The sequence below is a fragment of the Lissotriton helveticus genome, chromosome 2_1, assembly GCF_964261635.1.
Source record: "Lissotriton helveticus chromosome 2_1, aLisHel1.1, whole genome shotgun sequence".
In the NCBI taxonomy this organism is placed as follows: Eukaryota; Metazoa; Chordata; class Amphibia; order Caudata; family Salamandridae; genus Lissotriton; species Lissotriton helveticus.
The window spans coordinates 1,621,219,417-1,621,234,633 of NC_136059.1; positions in this window are offsets into that span (position 1 = coordinate 1,621,219,417).

Here is a 15,217-nt window from a genome sequence, read left to right on the forward strand (position 1 = left end):
AAAGTTATGATGAGTTTTTGAAAGTTAAGGGATGCACACCAAATTTTAACCATTTTTTTTTTCTTTCTTGTTTTTCATCGTCCTTAGATTCCTGCTAGCGTGCAGATTGGTATGTGGCATGCCCTATTGCCACCGGGTACGACCTAAGTGTATGCAAATGGGACATGTTCATGCCCCAGCCAAATGCACAGCTATACACCGCCCTTGCGGCATTCAAAATGTATACTATTCTTTATCCAATGTTCATTTACCAAATATTGCTCATTTATCCAATATTAATCTGTTGTACTCTTTTTCCATTGCGAATGTCCACGTGTAGAACTTTTTGGCCATTATTTTCTGGTTTCTGATACTCATTGTATGTCCATCCGGACTAATTCAATAAATACGATTAATGCCTGGCTCATCACAGGCAGTGTTTATTCCATAAAAACCCTATTACTTGACCCCTTTTAACAAACATCGCACTAGTTTCTCCCTCTATAGTTTCATATTCCTGATTCCTATCTTTGCTCCCATTACTCATTTCACTGCTCTTGCTTATCAAGTGTTTCCAAACATTCACGTACCTGCCGAGTTAAATGAAAAAGCTTCGCCCTTCCGCTAATGGTGTCCGCGCTAAAAGCAACCCCTTCACCTGCATATTTAAGCACCTACGGAACCACCCATTTCGTGTTGTTATTGGCCTCAAGTGATCTAACTTCTGATTAGCCCAAAGATCTAATTGTCCCGCCCCCTTCTAGTTCAATACCCACAAGTGAACTCAACTTCCCACAATGCAATATCACACTCAGCCTAAACAGTATGAGTCCAAATATCCCTGATTATTCATTGCATTTAAAACATTCCGCCGCTTTCAAATCAGCTGGAGTCATTGTCTCTTGATACATGTGCTTTTCTGATGCTTATGACGAGCCCTTGGATGTAATGTCAATCACGTGGGTGCAAATCCGTTTTTCTAATTATTCGTTCTTTTACTCTTGATTCTTTGTGGGTGCAAACCCTGGGCGGGCAAAGTTATGATGAGTTTTTGAAAGTTAAGGGATGCACACCAAATTTTAACCATTTTTTTTTTCTTTCTTGTTTTTCATCGTCCTTAGATTCCTGCTAGCGTGCAGATTGGTATGTGGCATGCCCTATTGCCACCGGGTACGACCTAAGTGTATGCAAATGGGACATGTTCATGCCCCAGCCAAATGCACAGCTATACACCGCCCTTGCGGCATTCAAAATTTATACTATTCTTTATCCAATGTTCATTTACCAAATATTGCTCATTTATCCAATATTAATCTGTTGTACTCTTTTTCCATTGCGAATGTCCACGTGTAGAACTTTTTGGCCATTATTTTCTGGTTTCTGATATAGAACTATGTGATAACTATATTTTACAATAGATTGGGGTGCCACCTCTTGTTGCACTTTACTCTTAGGAATATGGAGCTAACAAAAGTAAATAAATTACAAATCAAAAGAATCTTATAATCCCGGAATCGGGTATTAAACCGTAGAGAGCGAATATGTTTATTTTTAGATCTTTGCAATCACTTCAACGCAAATATGTCCAATTAAACATGGCAACTTTTTATGACCTTCACGGAGAGTTGTTTAATCAAGCAAGTCCGCTTTCTATGTAGACTTTTAACCGCGGGCTAGAATGGGTTTAAAATAATGGCGGCGGAACCAGGTCGGCGTTTTTCGACAAGAACAGGACAGAGTGAACGCACCGAAGAGAAAGTCTGTGACTTTGAGGTACGAATAGAATCTAGGAACAAAAATGAAAGAATCCATAAAGTAAGCGCAATATGGGTTTTAATGAAGGGATGGGTATTTTGCTACTGGACTTTTTGTCTAATACGGGGAATGTTTTTTATCTCCTTCTTCCCTTCTGCCCGCATTGCACTATGATGTGTGAACAGGCCCACGGATTTATCAAGATCCGATGGATCACATATGAAATTGAGATGGACCAAGGTTCTTTAAGACTGCCTGGACTTTAACTGTGTTTGAAAACTCTCAAAATCAAAAGAAATTGGGTCCCTTACATTGATATCGGGTAAGGTCCTGAAAAACTTTTTAATAATATGAATCTATTTAAAATATTAGCAGTGCAACAGGGTGTACGTAATTGGATACATCAATCACACCCAGGTTTTACTTAATACAATGCAAATTGTACCGAATACTTTTCTAATATAAAGGGAAGATGACTTGAACCTAAATATGGATGGCCATGTGGCTGTAAGTCTTCCGCTTTCGTTTTACCAAATACCGTGGTTTTTAGTGTTTAAGTTTTAACATATGTTTTTTTTTTGCACCAACAAACAAAATCTCTCTCTATGGTTGGGTAACAAGGAAAAGATAAGAATTGAGTCTTGGAACCTGAGTTTCCGTCTTTAGAAATATATACAGATGTACACTTGGAGTTCTAAAATATTTGAACTATTTTCCATAAATAAACAGAACAAACAGAATAGATATATCCAAATCTGTTCACACGGTTTCTTTTTTAGATTGAGAGTGGCTGACTAGACCAAGTTTTTCTAAAGATTAACTGACTCGTATCCTGGCAGTGACAATGACAATAATTGACTAACCCAACAAACAATTCTCCGATTCGTGCTACAGCTTTGAGGTGAGACTGGAGATTAATTAATCGAAACACATGCTATAAATATTGTCTAATGTAAAAATTGTGCACAAACTATGTGTTCACTTGACTGAAACATTAGTAGCTATGACTATATTACTGCTTTTCCACCAACACAAATAGGATTCCTCTCTGAGGCACTGGCTATGGGATGTTAATATGATATGAAACTATAATCAAGGGATCGAAGTTCAGTTTTTTCAGACCCATTGGTGAATAATAACATTTAGGTTATAGATTTAAACATCAAGCAATGTTTGTACGTATTTGAATGATTGACAATGGGGAATATATTGTCTAAAAGATATGTATATACATTATTCTGCAGCCTTGAAAAAGCCCTGCGGGCGAAACGCGCATCGCCTGCTGCCATGTCAACTTGTATTTTGAATTGAAATAAAGCATACAAGATCTAATTGGAAAGTGTGATTGGAATACTTCTTCTGAGTGGAATTCTGGAATATTGGAAGATATCGTGAAGAGACTTGTTTTTTTCTTTTTTGCGCTCAAGGTCTAAGTGTGGTTTACAGTGATTGGAATATAGAAATAATGATTGGGTGTGCTCGGGCGTAGTGGACAAAATATTGGGTCAGGATCTTTTAGATCCACGGACTGATTGACACCCCAGTGGGTGGGTGTCTAACATTTTTATGAGCACCTCTTACCTAGCCATTTTCATGCCAAGGATCTGTTTCCTAGACTAAGGTAGTCATTAGATGTGCAGATCAAATTGGGCAAACCCGCATCTTGTGTTCTAAAACTTCTGCTTTGCTTCATGGGAATGAGAGGAGGAAATTTGCTCTCGCTTCATGAAGCAAAGCAGATTTGCTTTTAGGGAAAGGGAGCTTGCATGGAGCAGCTGGCTTTGTTCAAAAGGAATACCGCCTGCAGCAGGAGACGGGGAGGTGGCAGGGAGTGCGGGGGATAGGGGCTCTTTGCACGGTTCCCAAACATTGTCACCAGGCTCAAGGGGAAGCAATTGCCTGGGCCTAAAAGGACCCAGATGACTTTTGAGTTATAGGGTCGCTCTAAAAAGAGCCCTTGTTTTCATTATGGGTTTGTTGGAGCTACATGTAAGTGCGGATGCACAGCTTCAGGTTGTTGAGAAAAACTCTGTTTTCTTGATCTGAGAAATGAACTCCATCACTTCTGTATATGTCACCCATATCAAAAAGTAGATTGTTGTTGAAGATGGACCCCATTCTAGGATCCCAGAGGCATGCAGACACAGCTTTGTTGACATTCTTCCCAGCTTTCTCAATCTGAGGACAGAATTGATTTGACCATTTCCACTTCTGTCTTTGGCATATATTGGAGTATACAAAGATAGTTTGAGGCAAAAGCAACATCAATTGTGCAAAAGTATCTTTCATGAGCATTTCCATACCTACCCCAGTAAATGTGCCTAGGTCATTGCCACCGTAGTACACAATCATGAGGTCAGGGTGTTGGAGATGCAAATAGGTTTTAACCAAAGGCAACAATTGGTGCCACTTTAATCCTCTCTGTGCAAACCATTTAATGTCCACATTTTGTAACCTAGGTCTTTGTCAATACGTCTGTGTTCAGCATACCTTTTGCACCAGAAAACATAGCTGTGTCCTACGATCCATACTAGCATTTTGAAGGTATAGCTGGAAGGAATCAAAAGATGTCTGTAGCTCATGTAGTCCGTTGGTAAAAAGAGATATGTTGAAAGGTGGAGAAGAAGCTTTTTTCTTAGAAAACGATTGGCTGATGAAGAACATTGTGCAGTGAAAGCTAGGGTGTATAGTAGTTTTGTGAAAAAGTATATTTCTGATTGGTTAATAAAAAGAAATTGAAACGTACATTACAAAAGATACGATCAGACTTGCAGAACTCAACCACACCTGCTACTTGCATTAGGAAGGTACTGTTCTGAACTTTAAAAAATGGTGAACTTGTGACCTGCACCTGCTGTCGAATGTTGCAGAAACTGTTGGAATGCAATATGGTGAACTTGTGACCTACACGTGCCCTTGAATGTTGCAGAAACTGTTGGTATGGAACTGGCAATAAGGTGATTGGGGGAGGAGTAGAAATAACTGTAGTATTAAAATATGAAATGGAAAATTAATTACAACTGATAAGCTATTAAAGTTAGTTTTTGAAAATGAGGAGTATATCTAGAAGAAGTGTGTTGTTGAAAATTTGCAGTACTATTAATAGAACTAGGCTTCTGAATTGTCGTAAGGGTTCAGGGCTGTATGGCGATGCGGCAGTGTGGGGGAGTCTCAAAAGCACAAAATAAGAGAACCAGTTTGGGGCATTTTATTAGAGAGTTAGAGATGGTTAATTTGAATAACCAATTGAAATGTGATTTGCAATTTGAAAAAATGAAGGAAGGATTTTGATTTGCTATTTACATCTATTTCTGTGCGGAAAGATGGGGAAATTTTGCCATTACTGGTTCTAATCTTGATGAGAGTCTTGAATTACATTTATTGTGTGAGAAAGAAAATATTGCATGCGTTTGTGAAATTTGAAATTTGCATACCAACAAGAGAGGTGAGTTACAAATTAATAAGGTGTGTTATATATTGTGTTAGTGGTTAAGTCTTTGAGGTGATATATTTTTTTTTTCACAACCATATTGAGGTGATATTTTTAAGTTTGAAAATATTTCTTTCAAAATAACATAGTGTTACTGAAGTGTGCGAATCGGTAATGCCCATTCATTCCTATGGGCTATGAAGCCCATAGGAATGAATGGGCATTACCGATTCGGTATTTACCGAATAGGTAAATACCGATTTCCACAAGGGTGCAGGGGGTGTCACTTTGACACCCTCTGGCACCCCCAAAACAGGCTCGGGTGCCATGTGGCAGGCATACATGCCCTAAGGGCAGGTCTGCCTGTCACATGGCATAGGTGTGCATGCACACATGTGCATGCACACCGGAATCGGTATTTTACCATCAAATTTATTTGATGGTAAAATACCGATTTGGTAAGGCTCCTGGGACTCTGAAGAGTCCCACCTACATATGGGTGGCTCAGACTCTGTAAATTTACCGATTTATTATTTTACCGAATCGGTAAAATTACCGATTCGGTAATTTTACTGATTCGGTAAAATAAAGCCCCCTACATGCCAATCACCTATTTACCGATCGGTAATGGCCGAAAATACAGATTTTCGGCCGTTACCGACCGACCTACATCGGGCCCCAAGTGTTTTATAAACTGTAACACCAAGTATGTGGTGTACTGCATCATCTGTGTATGTGGCAAAATATACATAGGGAGCACTATTCAGGCACTGAAAGATAGAGTTCAAGAACATATTCGGGCCATCAAGAATAACAACACCCAGTATCCCCTGGCAGTACACTTCAACACTGCACATAACCCAAATGATTTACATAGACTAAGCTTTCATGTCATTGATAGTATCGACATGGGACCCAGAGGTGGTAATAGAACTGCCTGTCTACGAAAATCAGAACGTTTATGGATCATTAAATTATGAGCAGTTGAATGTGGGATCAATGTTGACAAGGACATGTATGAGTTTTTATAACTGTAGTCAACATAAGTATGTGCTAGAACTGGTTAAAATGAGTGATTGATGGTATCAAGAACAAATTATGGTGTCTGTTTCTACTCTAAAACAACAATCATTATTGTGTAAAGGTTAATTGTGCATCCCATATCTTCTGGGAAAATGTGATTGACAAATGTGATCTAACACTACAAATGTATGAATTAACTGTATGGGAACAGTAAAACAAAAGACGTGTACATGCACCTTATGTTATCCCGAAGACTAGGTTATTAAGAACTGGGTAATCAGAATAGCCAACAAATGAGATGTGATTATGACTACTGGAATGAATTATGAAAAGTTTTTCTTTTAAAATATGCGTATGTTCATTGCATGGACAGAGTGGCAGAGTCCGTCCTCGATGTTGGTGGAAATTCTTTCCTTTTTTTATTTTTCCTCTTAATATCATTGGAAGTGACAAAAAAAACGCTTAAAACATCAATCGATTGTCACTTGGAATATATAAACACTATTAGCCGTTCGGTCATTGGTATATAGAACTATGAGATAACTATATTTTACAATAGATTGGGGTGCCACCTCATGTTGCACTTTACTCTTAGGAATATGGAGCTAACAAAAGTAAATAAATTACAAATCAAAAGAATCTTACAATCCCGGAATCGGGTATTAAACCGTAGAGAGCGAATATGTTTATTTTTAGATCTTTGCAATCACTTCAACGCAAATATGTCCAATTAAACATGGCAACTTTTTATGACCTTCATGGAGAGTTGTTTAATCAAGCAAGTCCGCTTTCTATGTAGACTTTTAACCGCGGGCTAGAATGGGTTTAAAATAATGGCGGCGGAACCAGGTCGGCGTTTTTTGACAAGAACAGGACAGAGTGAACGCACCGAAGAGAAAGTCTGTGACTTTGAGGTACGAATAGAATCTAGGAACAAAAATGAAAGAATCCATAAAGTAAGCGCAATATGGGTTTTAATGAAGGGATGGTTATTTTGCTACTGGACTTTTTGTCTAATACGGGGAATATTTTTTATCTCCTTCTTCCCTTCTGCCCGCATTGCACTATGATGTGTGAACAGGCCCCCGGATTTATCAAGATCCGATGGATCACATATGAAATTGAGATGGACCAAGGTTCTTTAAGACTGCCTGGACTTTAATTGTGTTTGAAAACTCTCAAAATCAAAAGAAATTGGGTCGCTTACATTGATATCGGGTAAGGTCCCGAAAAACTTTTTAATAATATGAATCTATTTAAAATATTAGCAGTGCAACAGGCTGTACGTAATTGGATACATCAATCACACCCAGGTTTTACTTAATACAATGCAAATTGTACCGAATACTTTTTTAATATAAAGGGAAGATGACTTGAACCTAAATATGGATGGCCATGTGGCTGTAAGTCTTCCGCTTTCGTTTTACCAAATACCGTGGTTTTTAGTGTTTACGTTTTAACATATGTCTTTTTTTGCACCAACAAACAAAATCTCTCTCTATGGTTGGGTAACAAGGAAAAGATAAGAATTGAGTCTTGGAACCTGAGTTTCCGTCTTTAGAAATATATACAGATGTACACTTGGAGTTCTAAAATATTTGAACTATTTTCCATAAATAAACAGAACAAACAGAATAGATATATCCAAATCTGTTCACACGGTTTCTTTTTTAGATTGAGAGTGGCTGACTAGACCAAGTTTTTCTAAAGATTAACGGACTCGTATCCTGGCAGTGACAATGACAATAATTGACTAACCCAACAAACAATTCTCCGATTCGTGCTACAGCTTTGAGGTGAGACTGGAGATTAATTAATCGAAACAATGGTGCATGAGGTGTTGGGCTTTTTTGTTCACACATGCTATAAATATTGTCTAATGTAAAAATTGTGCACAAACTATGTGTTCACTTGACTGAAACATTAAGGGCTATGACTATATTACTGCTTTTCCACCAACACAAGTAGGATTCCTCTCTGAGGCACTGGCTATGGGATGTTAATATGATATGAAACTATAATCAAGGGATCGAAGTTCAGTTTTTTCTGACCCATTGGTGGATAATAACATTTAGGTTAAAGATTTAACCATCAAGCAATGTTTGTACGTATTTGAATGATTGACAATGGGGAATATATTGTCTAAAAGATATGTATATACATTATTCTGCAGCCTTGAAAAAGCCCTGCGGGCGAAACGCGCATCGCCTGCTGCCATGTCAACTTGTATTTTGAATTGAAATAAAGCATACAAGATCTAATTGGAAAGTGTGATTGGAATACTTCTTCTGAGTGGAATTCTGGAATATTGGAAGATATCGTGAAGAGACTTGTTTTTTTCTTTTTTGCGCTCAAGGTCTAAGTGTGGTTTACAGTGATTGGAATATAGAAATAATGATTGGGTGTGCTCGGGCGTAGTGGACAAAATATTGGGTCAGGATCTTTTAGATCCACGGACTGATTGACACCCCAGTGGGTGGGTGTCTAACACCTTTATGAGCACCTCTTACCTAGCCATTTTCATGCCAAGGATCTGTTTCCTAGACTAAGGTAGTCATTAGATGTGCAGATCAAATTGGGCAAACCCGCATCTTGTGTTCTAAAACTTCTGCTTTGCTTCATGGGAATGAGAGGAGGAAATTTGCTCTCGCTTCATGAAGCAAAGCAGATTTGCTTTTAGGGAAAGGGAGCTTGCATGGAGCAGCTGGCTTTGTTCAAAAGGAATACCGCCTGCAGCAGGAGACGGGGAGGTGGCAGGGAGTGCGGGGGATAGGGGCTCTTTGCACGGTTCCCAAACATTGTCACCAGGCTCAAGGGGAAGCAATTGCCTGGGCCTAAAAGGACCCGGATGACTTTTGAGTTATAGGGTCGCTCTAAAAAGAGCCCTTGTTTTCATTATGGGTTTGTTGGAGCTACATGTAAGTGCTGATGCACAGCTTCAGGTTGTTGAGAAAAACTCTGTTTTCTTGATCTGAGAAATGAACTCCATCACTTCTGTATATGTCACCCATATCAAAAAGTAGATTGTTGTTGAAGATGGACCCCATTCTATGATCCCAGAGGTATGCAGACACAGCTTTGTTGACATTCTTCCCAGCTTTCTCAATCTGAGGACAGAATTCATTTGACCATTTCCACTTCTGTCTTTGGCATATATTGGAGTATACAAAGATAGTTTGAGGCAAAAGCAACATCAATTGTGCAAAAGTATCTTTCATGAGCATTTCCATATCTACCCCAGTAAATGTGCCTAGGTCATTGCCACCATAGAACACAATCATGAGGTCAGGGTGTTGGAGATGCAAATAGGTTTTAACCAAAGGCAACAATTGGTGCCACTTTAATCCTCTCTGTGCAAACCATTTAATGTCCACATTTTGTAAACCTAGGTCTTTGTCAATACGTCTGTGTTCAGCATACCTTTTGCACCAGAAAACATAGCTGTGTCCTACGATCCATACTAGCATTTTGAAGGTATGGCTGGAAGGAATCAAAAGATGTCTGTAGCTCATGTAGTCCGTTGGTAAAAAGAGATATGTTGAAAGGTGGAGAAGAAGCTTTTTTCTTAGAAAACGATTGGCTGATGAAGAACATTGTGCAGTGAAAGCTAGGGTGTATAGTAGTTTTGTGAAAAAGTATATTTCTGATTGGTTAATAAAAAGAAATTGAAACGTACATTACAAAAGATACGATCAGACTTGCAGAACTCAACCACACCTGCTACTTGCATTAGGAAGGTACTGTTCTGAACTTTAAAAAATGGTGAACTTGTGACCTGCACCTGCTGTCGAATATTGCAGAAACTGTTGGGATGCAATATGGTGAACTTGTGACCTACACGTGCCCTTGAATGTTGCAGAAACTGTTGGTATGGAACTGGCAATAAGGTGATTGGGGGAGGAGTAGAAATAACTGTAGTATTAAAATATGAAATGGAAAATTAATTACAACTGATAAGCTATTAAAGTTAGTTTTTGAAAATGAGGAGTATATCTAGAAGAAGTGTGTTGTTGAAAATTTGCAGTACTATTAATAGAACTAGGCTTCTGAATTGTCGTAAGAGTTCAGGGCTGTATGGCGATGCGGCAGTGTGGGGGAGTCTCAAAAGCACAAAATAAGAGAACCAGTTTGGGGCATTTTATTAGAGAGTTAGAGATGGTTAATTTGAATAACCAATTGAAATGTGATTTGCAATTTGAAAAAATGAAGGAAGGATTTTGATTTGCTATTTACATCTATTTCTGTGCGGAAAGATGGGGAAATTTTGCCATTACTGGTTCTAATCTTGATGAGAGTCTTGAATTACATTTATTGTGTGAGAAAGAAAATATTGCATGCGTTTGTGAAATTTGAAATCTGCATACCAACAAGAGAGGTGAGTTACAAATTAATAAGGTGTGTTATATATTGTGTTAGTGGTTAAGTCTTTGAGGTGATATTTTTAAGTTTGAAAATATTTCTTTCAAAATAACATAGTGTTACTGAAGTGTGCGAATCGGTAATGCCCATTCATTCCTATGGGCTATGAAGCCCATAGGAATGAATGGGCATTACCGATTCGGTATTTACCGAATCGGTAAATACCGATTTCCACAAGGGTGCAGGGGGTGTCACTTTGACACCCTCTGGCACCCCCAAAACAGGCTCGGGTGCCATGTGGCAGGCATACATGCCCTAAGGGCAGGTCTGCCTGTCACATGGCATAGGTGTGCATGCACACATGTGCATGCACACCGGAATCGGTATTTTACCATCAAATTTATTTGATGGTAAAATACTGATTTGGTAAGGCTCCTAGGACTCTGAAGAGTCCCACCTACATATGGGTGGCTCAGATTCTGTAACTTTACCGATTTATTATTTTACCGAATCGGTAAAATTACCGATTCGGTAATTTTACTGATTCGGTAAAATAAAGCCCCCTACATGCCAATCACCTATTTACCGATCGGTAACGGCCGAAAATACCGATTTTCGGCCGTTACCGACCGACCTACATCTGGCCCCAAGTGTTTTATAAACTGTAACACCAAGTATGTGGTGTACTGCATCATCTGTGTATGTGGCAAAATATACATAGGGAGCACTATTCAGGCACTGAAAGATAGAGTTCAAGAACATATTCGGGCCATCAAGAATAACAACACCCAGTATCCCCTGGCAGTACACTTCAACACTACACATAACCCAAATGATTTACATAGACTAAGCTTTCATGGCATTGATAGTATCGACATGGGACCCAGAGGTGGTAATAGAACTGCCTGTCTACGAAAATCAGAAAGTTTATGGATCATTAAATTACGAGCAGTTGAATGTGGGATCAATGTTGACAAGGACATGTATGAGTTTTTATAACTGTAGTCAACATAAGTCTGTGCTAGAACTGGTTAAAATGAGTGATTGATGGTATCAAGAACAAATTATGGTGTCTGTTTCTACTCTAAAACAACAATCATTATTGTGTAAAGGTTAATTGTGCATCCCATATCTTCTGGGAAAATGTGATTGACAAATGTGATCTAACACTACAAATGTATGAATTAACTGTATGGGAACAGTAAAACAAAAGACGTGTACATGCACCTTATGTTATCCCGAAGACTGGGTTATTAAGAACTGGGTAATCAGAATAGCCAACAAATGAGATGTGATTATGACTACTGGAATGAATTATGAAAAGTTTTTCTTTTAAAATATGCGTATGTTCATTGCATGGACAGAGTGGCAGAGTCCGTCCTCGATGTTGGTGGAAATTCTTTCCTTTTTTTATTTTTCCTCTTAATATCATTGGAAGTGACAAAAAAAACCGCTTAAAACATCAATCGATTGTCACTTGGAATATATAAACACTATTAGCCGTTCGGTCATTGGTATATAGAACTATGTGATAACTATATTTTACAATAGATTGGGGTGCCACCTCATGTTGCACTTTACTCTTAGGAATATGGAGCTAACAAAAGTAAATAAATTACAAATCAAAAGAATATTACAATCCCGGAATCGGGTATTAAACCGTAGAGAGCGAATATGTTTATTTTTAGATCTTTGCAATCATTTCAACGCAAATATGTCCAATTAAACATGGCAACTTTTTATGACCTTCATGGAGAGTTGTTTAATCAAGCAAGTCCGCTTTCTATGTAGACTTTTAACCGCGGGCTAGAATGGGTTTAAAATAATGGCGGCGCAACCAGGTCGGCGTTTTTCGACAAGAACAGGACAGAGTGAACGCACCGAAGAGAAAGTCTGTGACTTTGAGGTACGAATAGAATCTAGGAACAAAAATGAAAGAATCCATAAAGTAAGCGCAATATGGGTTTTAATGAAGGGATGGTTATTTTGCTACTGGACTTTTTGTCTAATACGGGGAATGTTTTTTATCTCCTTCTTCCCTTCTGCCCGCATTGCACTATGATGTGTGAACAGGCCCACGGATTTATCAAGATCCGATGGATCACATATGAAATTGAGATGGACCAAGGTTCTTTAAGACTGCCTGGACTTTAATTGTGTTTGAAAACTCTCAAAATCTAAAGAAATTGGGTCCCTTACATTGATATCGGGTAAGGTCCCGAAAAACTTTTTAATAATATGAATCTATTTAAAATATTAGCAGTGCAACAGGGTGTACGTAATTGGATACATCAATTACACCCAGGTTTTACTTAATACAATGCAAATTGTACCGAATACTTTTCTAATATAAAGGGAAGATGACTTGAACCTAAATATGGATGGCCATGTGGCTGTAAGTCTTCCACTTTCGTTTTACCAAATACCGTGGTTTTTAGTGTTTACGTTTTAACATATTTTTTTTTTGCACCAACAAACAAAATCTCTCTCTATGGTTGGGTAACAAGGAAAAGATAAGAATTGAGTCTTGGAACTTGAGTTTCTGTCTTTAGAAATATATACAGATGTACACTTGGAGTTCTAAAATATTTGAACTATTTTCCATAAATAAACAGAACAAACAGAATGGATATATCCAAATCTGTTCACACGGTTTCTTTTTTAGATTGAGAGTGGCTGACTAGACCAAGTTTTTCTAAAGATTAACTGACTCGTATCCTGGCAGTGACAATGACAATAATTGACTAACCCAACAAACAATTCTCCGATTCGTGCTACAGCTTTGAGGTGAGACTGGAGATTAAGCATGGGCGGATTTTGCGGATCCACGATTCACGAATTTGCGTATTCACGGATCGTGGATCCGCAAAATCCGCGGATTTAGCGGATCGGCGGATTTGGGGGCGGGGCTTCCATGGCGGAAACACGTGTGCATAATACGCAAAGCAAACTCTAAATGGCATCAGCACTCTCAGCTAAAATTATTAAGATTCGTAACAGGTTGCTCGTGACTCATTGGTTGGTATCAGTTGCACCCTGCGAGCCCACATGTACTTCTCACTCTTACACCGGAGCAGTGTTATCACAGAAAAGACAAGTAACACTTATTCCAAGTGTGTTTGGCAGAAATGTTCCATGTTGAAGTATGGGTCCACACACAAAGCATACGCTCTGCACTCGCTCTTGAACCCCTGGTGCGCAGTGACAAAGAGATATATGTTGGAGGGATAGAGACAGACAGATGTGAGAGAAAGAGAGACAAGAGAGTAGTTCACGACAGAGTGGAAAAAAAGAGACAGCTGACAGACAGAGGGAAAGACAACGATGTGACAGACATATAGGTGAGAAAGACGCAATAGAGATATAGAAGGCAGACATGTGTAAGAACGGGGATAGTAAAGCGAAAGGTCAGAAAACACTTCAGAGAGTGAACCGGATGAAAAAGAGGCATATAAGAGATAGGTGAGAGAAAGGTGATTAGGAAGCAGTTTAAAGACACAGAGATTAGTATAGAAATACTGGTGTGAGAGAGCTCAGAGAGAGATGGCGGGAAAGAGGGGTAGATGTAAGTGAGAGGGGATACAAACAACTGAGAGGAGACGTAATGGAAAGGTGAGAAATTATTTATAAAGAGACCACTGAGAGAGAAGAAATTATCTAGAGATGTGATAAAGAGGTAACAGGGAGGAGAGAGAGAAGAGAATAAAGGGACTGGTGAAAGGTAGATAATATAGAGAGAAGGGTGAGAAAGGGAAAGAGATGGGTGGGTGAGGTGAGGTGAGAGGTGTGAGAAAGGTGGGAGAAGTAGTAAGGAATCAGGTGCGAGAGACAGGTGAAAAATACAAATTAGAGAGGGGGTGAAAGGGAGACAAGTGGGACAGACTTTGTTAAGAGAGATATTATGAGATGCGTGAAGGAGAAACTGAAGCGATACCTTAGAGAGAAAGAGAGACAGGTGAGAGTTAGGGCTAATAAAGACATAGCAGCTTAGATACAAAGAGCTGAGAGAGGATTAACAGGTGAGATGTAGACGACAGACAGCTGCAAGAGAGGGGCGAAAGCAGGGAGGAGAGAGTACAAAAAGAGAAATAGAATGAGTCGAGTGAGAGCTGATGGAAAGACGTGGGTGCTTTGATAAGCAGATGGATGAGAAAGAAACAGGGGGCAGTAAGTAAGAGGGAGATCATAAAGGCAGTGTCTAACCTCTTTATTGCATGATTTGTAACTGCAGTGATGTCCCTTTTCACGGTGTCAGCAGAATCAAATGTCATGTGACATAATTTCCTAGGATATTAGGTGAAAGTACATATGATGTCACTTACTGTGATGTCAGTAGGGGTGGTCAAAGGGCAAGTCATGTTCACTCCCGTGGGATTTTGGTGAATCGAGGTCCCTGAAGAGAGGCCAGTAAGAAACTCTCTCTGAAGGAGACAGGTGAAAGGGGCTTGCCACGTCCACTCTCATCAGTTGCTGTCATCATTACCATACCTTTCAGCCCGGCATCAAGGTGATAATAATCAGCCTCAGAAGGAAGGAAGGAGGGACTTTGGTGGACCGTCCGACGTGAGAGCCATGCTGTGTGGAGTCTCACAAGGTCACATGGGAAACGCCAGCCATGCGCTTGCGCATATTTGCTTGTCATGTGCGGTGAAAGTTAAAAGAAATAAACCG